General features: G+C 32.7%; 1 pseudogene; it reads right to left on the bottom strand.

Annotated features, from left to right (window-relative positions):
* Nucleotides 1-209: 209 nt before the first annotated feature.
* On the bottom strand, nucleotides 210-5,642 carry LOC110315337 (annotated as a pseudogene).
* Between the last annotated feature and the right edge of the window lie 2,206 nt (nucleotides 5,643-7,848).

Raw genomic sequence — 7,848 nt, 5'->3', positions numbered from 1 at the left:
TTATCCTGAATTGTGGTTGAATTGGCATATGGTGCTATTGAACATGAAATACAGAGGACATTGATTCTTCTATGCCCAGATTAATATGAAGTTGAGAGTTATCAAATTTTGTTGATTGTAACTGAGGATGTTCTTTTGCAAGAGTAGCAACTGGTCTTAACCACAGAGTCTCATATTTAAAAAATTTACATATCCTGAAAAAATAAAATTTATGGTATACCCACTGATGTTCCTCCCATGGCCCATTCCAAATCATGAGATACATTAAGTTGTTGACTCTGTGGAAAACAAGATAAATAGCTTCCTATTTTCAATTTTAATCCAAGGCCTTGTGGAAAATTCCAAATGATGAAAATATCATACTACACACTGATTTGCCTATGCCTCATGTTTACCAGTTCTCCAACAGGGTTAGTAAATACCCTTGTTTTCATCAAGGAAGACACCTAGAAGAGATTTATGCTTACATATGCATATCAATAAAGGTAATGCCAAGTTGAGAATTTCCCCTATTAATGATTTTCAGAAGACAGCTTTATTGAAATAAACCAGTGTAGTTAAAACAGTATACCTCATTGATAATTGAAAATTTATATATTTCATGTTAATATTTGGTGATATAGTGTACTAGAAAAAAATGATTACCAGATAACAAGTAACATGGTGTGTGTGTATGTGTGTGTGTGTGTGTGTGTGCCATTGTGAACATGTTTGTCAAAAATACTTTTTAAAAAATGAAGCTATGGTCGGGCGTGGTGGCACATGCCTTTAATCCCAGCACTCAGGTGGCAGAGGCAGAGGCAGGCAGATTTCTGAGTTCGAGGCCAGCCTGGTCTACAAAGTGAGTTCCAGGACCTTTCTTGAAAAACCAAAAAAAAAAAGCCATGTATGTGAGAATGTATTGGAAGTCTGAATGTCTGAAAATTGTGAAAATAAAAATGTGGGATTTTTATGTACATACAGTGTACACATATAAAATGAACATAAACTTAATAAAACGAGAAGTCTTAATCATTTATGATTTTGTAAATTGTTAATTTAAATGAATAACTATTAACCACATCACATGTATCAATTTTTAAGACACTATTATTTAGAAAATATTCAGTATATTCATCACTTAAGACTTTTACGATAAAACTCTTGGATCCTATTTTAATTTTGAACTCATTTGGTAAAATATTGAGAAACCTCTTCACAAAATACACTGATATTCACAAAATTGTATTGTCTCCTATTACATATTATCTTTGTACATGATACTCATCCATTTAAAAGGACTTTTGCAGTGTAGAAATCTTTGCACTGAGATAATAATCTCTGTCAAATGTACAGTTGCTTCTCTGGATCCATTTAAAAGATCATATTGATATATCTAAGCATAATGAAATGTGAGAAACTTTACCTGTTGACAGTTAGTTAAATATCTTTTGGGTCTTGCCATTTTCTGAGACTCTACTTGTTGAAGAACGTGTTCATGGTAGGTGTGGGCCGCAGCATAAACAGCATTATATAAATTGTAACCATCCTCATTCAGGGCCAAGTCATATTTGTGCAGTGCTGTCCATTCCAATGTGTTGTTGAATGTAAAATGATCTATTTTAATGCTGTTCTTAGAGATTGAACAGTCAAAATAATTCCACTCCAGTATAGTATGAGAAATATCTAATGGGTATTGTCAGTGTTCATTGTTTGCATAAAATTCCTAAGTTTAGGAATTTTACCATTGTGGTGTGCAAAAGTGACAGTCCCATGGAAGAGATCAAGGCTGAAATCTTTTTCTTTTGCAATAACATCCCATTGTGAGGTTGTGATCCAGATTCTCTGAGCACCTAAATATACCCATCTCCTAATGCTAATTTCTAGAGTTGAATTCACTTCACCATAAATGATAACAACCTTTGCTGAAGATGTCATAATTTGTTTATCATGTGTCATAGCCCTTGTCATGTATAGCTGCATGTTTTCTGGGATCATATTAACAAAAGCTAAACAGATCCCATGTCTTTGCATGTCTTCTCTTAAATCTGAGAGAAACTGAATACCCTGGTCATCATCTGAGATGACCAGTCCTATAGAAGTCAATCCAAAATGAAACATCAAGGAGACCATGCCATGGGAAAAATGTGTGTCCTTGGGGGCTACCTGATGGACATGGGGCAACTGGTCATGGTCACATAGGTTAGGATTAAATGGTCCAAAGAAATCCTAAAATTTGTAGAAGAGAGGATGAAACATCCACATGAGAAATATGATTATTAAAATATTTAGAATTATATACATGTAATGCTACTTGCTTTTAGCACTCCTGTTAAGAATAGTATCGTGAATTATTCCTATTAGATTCTAGACTATTCCTGACAAGTCTGAATTTTCTAGAACAGTTTTTCCTGTTTGCACAGTATATCTATAAACTGATTATTTAATATATATGGTGTGTGTATGTGTGTGTGTGTGTGTGTGTGTGTGTGTGTGTGTGGTGTGTAGCAGCACACTCATAAATGCATTCTGTCCAAGTTTTCTTGTAAGTACTTGTAAATGTAATTTAATATTGTTAACCCATTCAGTGTCACATATTCTTATCATTGGTATTGAAGAATCCATTGCCAGTTTTAAGAATTTTTTCCATGGTGGTCCTGTAAGGCTTATTTGACATGAATCATCTGAATAACAGAAATAATTAAAATTCACTCATCCATTTCTTTGTGTATATGATTTATCCATACCTCCCAATAAATCATTACATTGACCACCAACAATGGTGAATATCAAAGTTATGTTGGGTAAAAGATGAGGATTCTGGTTGATCTCATCAGTAGCAAAAATTATTACCACAAGAAACTCGTATTCACTTGGTGATATACTAAAACAAGGCACAGTGATGATTAAGGGAGATGTTTGAAATATAAAATTTGAACTGCAGTAAAGTTTTTAATAAGAGATATGCAAAATTTCTGTCTAAATGACCTGAAATAAGCCTCATATATTAGGACTCTTTAGAGCTGAATACAATTTAAGAATTCATAGACATTGGGCACTATGATACGATACATTTGTTTTCATTAAAATCAATAAATATTGTTTTATCTCTGAATGCCACCCTTGAACTAGATCACAGTCCTATTCAGTAAGACTGCTATAAAATAACCTTGGAGATTTAATTCCACAGATACATAAAAGAGCATGACTTAAACCACATATGAAATGCATAATAGATTCTCGTTATAATTTTTTATTGTTTAAATGCATTTTATACATCAAACATCTTAATATTATTGAATATTGTGATAATCAAATAATATACCTAAATTTTGTTCAACTTTTTTATTCCTATCCTTTTATACCCTAAAATATCATTAATGCATATTTAATAACATTCATAATTGAGGATCCTATGCCTAATGTTGATTACTAAATTGTTTCAAACCATACAAAATACTCTCTGGGAATTAAGCATAGTAAAAGAGCACAAAAATTTAAAAAGTGAATCATAAGAAATATATTCAGAAGCCCTTATTAGATAACACCTGATATCTGTGTAGACTATCTAACAGTTTACTTAAAGAAGATTATCAGTGTTTCTAGTAGAGAAATTATTTTATGAGTAAGAATATTTTACATAGTTCCAAATAACAAAACTCTTTGAACTTAAACATTAAGAAAATGCTAATTTCACTCACAGTAAGAAAAGTATGAATAATATTTTAGAACATATTTTGTATTTGTTTTCTATATTTGTAGATCATGCTTTTAATATTTACAAATGTTAATGTCATCAATCAGATTAATTATTTTAAGATACATTTTATTTAATTTTATTTACATATTTCAAAATATACAAAATGATACAATACACCATATAACCAGAATATTATCTGTTAGGCCCTTTTATACATCAATTGGTGTTACCTTTTAGTGTATTGTTACTACTTCTGTTTTGTAAAATTATTATCAGAATTCTTTAATACCTCAATCTTCCTAATTCCTTGAGATCCTTTATGTGATGTCTGAGCAGAAAGATCTTCTCAATCCCAGCACAGTTGTCAGTTCATCTGTTATTGTTAGCTATTCCCTCTCATCAGGAGTAAAATCACCAAAAATGGTCTTTTGCTGAAATTTACATTTTTGGATTGAGAGTTCAGCACTAAGATTTCTTTCTAATCTAGAAAAGTGTATTGACACAGTTCATATATTTGTAATTTTAAAATTTATGGCTTCTAAAATTGTCACTAATGAGATTTTCCACTATTTTTGCAATGAGGTTTGGGGAAATGCAGAATACATCGGAACTGAAATTCCTACTCACTTAACACAGAAGGATAATAATGTGAAGCAACCATTACTATCAAAGTGTACAGTGTACTGTGGCTACCAATTGAAAAATGGATTCATTTAATCCCAAAGACTTGAAAATTGAATACGAGATGGGATGAGAACCAGAGACAGGAAAGCACAGGAAACCTTGGTTTATGAAAGAAAGATGTCACAGGCACATTGATTAGCTAAAAGTTAAGTGATTTCAACATGACTTCCCTCATGACTTGCAACGGCAAATGATAACATCTCACAGTTTGAATCTCAAACTTATGTAGCAACATTTAGAACAGTCTTTTTTTCCACAAGATATACAATGATGTAGAACTTAAGGCCAGAGTCCTCCCTATGTATCCAGGACACATGACATAGGATGAATAGAAAGGAACTGTGAATATATATAAACTACTAATGTTAAATTTGTTCAGTAGTTAATAGAAATATTAACCATCTATTTGATATTGATAATAAGCCTAATCTGTGCCTGGGCGTTTGTGTAATTGTACCAAAAGTTTATTCTGGTAACAGAATATGAAGCCTGGCAGTCATTTTCCACATTCAGTACAAAATCAAGACTATTTTATAAAGCAAAGTATATGTATATTCACAAGTATATATGTAATGTTATATATGTAATCATATATAGTAGACCAAAACATACACAAATATTTCAATGAAAGAATAAGTGTTCATATATTGGAGACCAAAATTAGGCAACCCTTTTAAGAAGGCCTTTAGATGCATGCTCATACAGGAATCATTGGCGACAATTGAATATAGGCAGTGATGCAGTCTTTTCATATTGAGTTCTTGACAAAGGTGGGGATTGTGAATTCAAGGCAGATGAAGAGATATCTTTCAAAATATATTATCAACAAAGACTCAACAGAGAGAAACCAGACTTTCTCATTGTCCAGCATTGTGAACTGGGCCTTAATGTGTTAAAAATAAACTAAACTGTGACACATTTCAAAGTATTAAAATAGTGACTGATAGCATAATTAATTTTCAGGGGTTCTTAAAGTTACAGGGTCAGGAAGAGAACAGAACCCACAGGTTGTGTATACAGCTAAATATTTTTAATTAATGACATTGACACAGGAAATAAAGTTAATGACTTACTTAAAATTTAAAACTAAATTATAAAAATTATCTTCAATAAGTTTATCAGATTCCCAAATGTAAAAATGACACTCCCTTCGCAAATCTCCATCATTATCTTTACTATTCTTTATCCTCCAAAAGCAACTTGGTTTGGTCAAACAGCACAAGATGAGAGAAAACTTCAGGAGCAAAAATGAAATAGGGAAAGCACACAGCTGCTTCATGTCTGCTAGGATCTAAGATGGAGCTGTTGTGAAATCTGTTTTTTATGCAGACAAACATTACACACACGTTTACACCTATGAGTCTGTTTTAAGGCTACTACTGTCTGGAGATCCACTTATATTCACAGTTCCTTACCATTCATCCTATGTCATGCTCCCTGGATACATAGGGAAAATTCTGGCCTCAGGCTCTACATCTGAGGTCTGAAAACTTTTGATGAACATATTTTGGAGATCATGTTTTCTACCCTCAGGTGCCATGATTTCATGCATATGCATGACATAATTCTTCCCAAGGAAAATCTCCTGCACAGCTTGGACCAGACCATGTATCAACAACAATATGTATGGACACAATGGATTTCATAGGAACCTCCATAGTTAGACAGGAATTGAGAATACCATAAAAGTTCCATCTCATTCAGACATTGAGTTTAATCATGGGGCATCATGTCTCCCATTGTCTAGTGTAGGGAAGGGCAGTCTTAAATGAGCCAGTAGGTGAGTTTTCTCTCTGATGTTCGAATACTATTGTATGGTAGTCGTGTTTACAAAATCTCTTCTAACTTCCTGTAATTCCTGATAACTGGAGAATATGTCATTATGCTAAACCCAAAAATGCCTGGGTTTATAAAGATACAAATACATCCTGTCCAATATCAGTACCTGTGCAGACATTCACTGAGTTATCATGCAGATCTCTTAGCTGATAATCAGTCGCTGTTAGTTGATGATATTTGACGAAATATTTCTTTGTTTGATGTTTGTTCACACATCATTAAGATGATTGAGGTCCGTCTCATACATTTTACTTAAAGGAATGAACACTTTAGGTGACATTCATAAGAGAGAATTTTATTGCTAATATTAGTATATACCTTATATTTTCATTCATGTCTACTTGGTATTAGTTTTGAAAGAGTCCTGTCTTGGATTTCATTGCAACAACACAAATGTATGTCTGTTATGCTAATTTATGTATCTTGGTTAGATTACAATTAGTGACATATATGGATCATTGAATTTGATTTGAAATTTTTTGAGCTAACATATTTTTGCTCAAAATGTCCACATTGAAAAATTGGAATTGTTTTTTTTCTTTTTCAAAAAAATTACTCCTTCTTTCAACAAACCCAAAAGAATATAGCCACACAAACAAAATCCCACATCTGACAACAAAAATAACAGGAATTAAAAACACTTTTTCCTTAATATCTCTTAACATCAATGTACTCAATTGCCCAATAAAAAGACTTAGAGTGAGACTGGATAAGTAAACTGGACCCAGCATTTTGCTTCATATAAGAAATGTGTCTCAGTGATAAAGATAGACACTACCTCAGAGTAAAAGGTTGGAAAATAATTTTCCAAGCCAATGGTCCCAAGAAACAAGCTGGAATAGCCATTCTAATATTGAATAAAATCAACTTTCATCCCAAAGTTATCAAAAAAGATAAGGAGGNACACTTCATACTGGTCAAAGGAAAAAAATCTACGAACATGAACTCTCTATTTTGAATATCTATAATCTAAACAAAAAGGGACCAATATTCAAAAACAAACTTTACTCAAGCTCAAAGCACAAATTGTTCCACACACAATAATAGTGGGAGACTTCAACAACCCACTCTAAGCAATGGACCAATCATGGAAACACAAACTAAACAGAGGCATGGTGAAAAAAACAGAAGGTATAAATCAAATGGATCTAACAGATATTTATAGGACATTTCATTCTAAAGCAAGAGAATATACATTCTTCTTAGCACCTCATGGAACCCTCTCAAAAATTTACCATATAATCTGTCACAAAACAGCCTTCAACACACACAAGAACATTGAAATAATCTCATGCACCCTATCAGATCACCAGGGAATAAACTTGGTTTTAAATACCAACAAAAACAACAGAAAGCACATATAAACATGGAAGATGAGCAATACTCTACTAAATGATAACTTGGCAAAGGAAGAAATAAAGAAAAAAATTATAGCTTTTTTAGAATTTAATGAAATGAAGACACATCATACCAGAAGTTATGGGGCACTAAGAAAGCAGTGCTAAACACACTCATAGCTCTGTGTGCCTCTAAAAAGAAACTAGAGAGATCTTACACTAGCAGCTTGACAGCACACCTGAAATCTCTAGAACAAAAAGAAGCATATACTCCAAGGGGAGTATACATTCAGAAATAATCAAACTCAG

This window comes from Mus pahari, unplaced genomic scaffold (genome assembly GCF_900095145.1).
Source record: "Mus pahari unplaced genomic scaffold, PAHARI_EIJ_v1.1 scaffold_11335_1, whole genome shotgun sequence".
NCBI lineage: Eukaryota > Metazoa > Chordata > Mammalia > Rodentia > Muridae > Mus > Mus pahari.
This window is presented reverse-complemented; position numbering and strand designations above follow the sequence as displayed.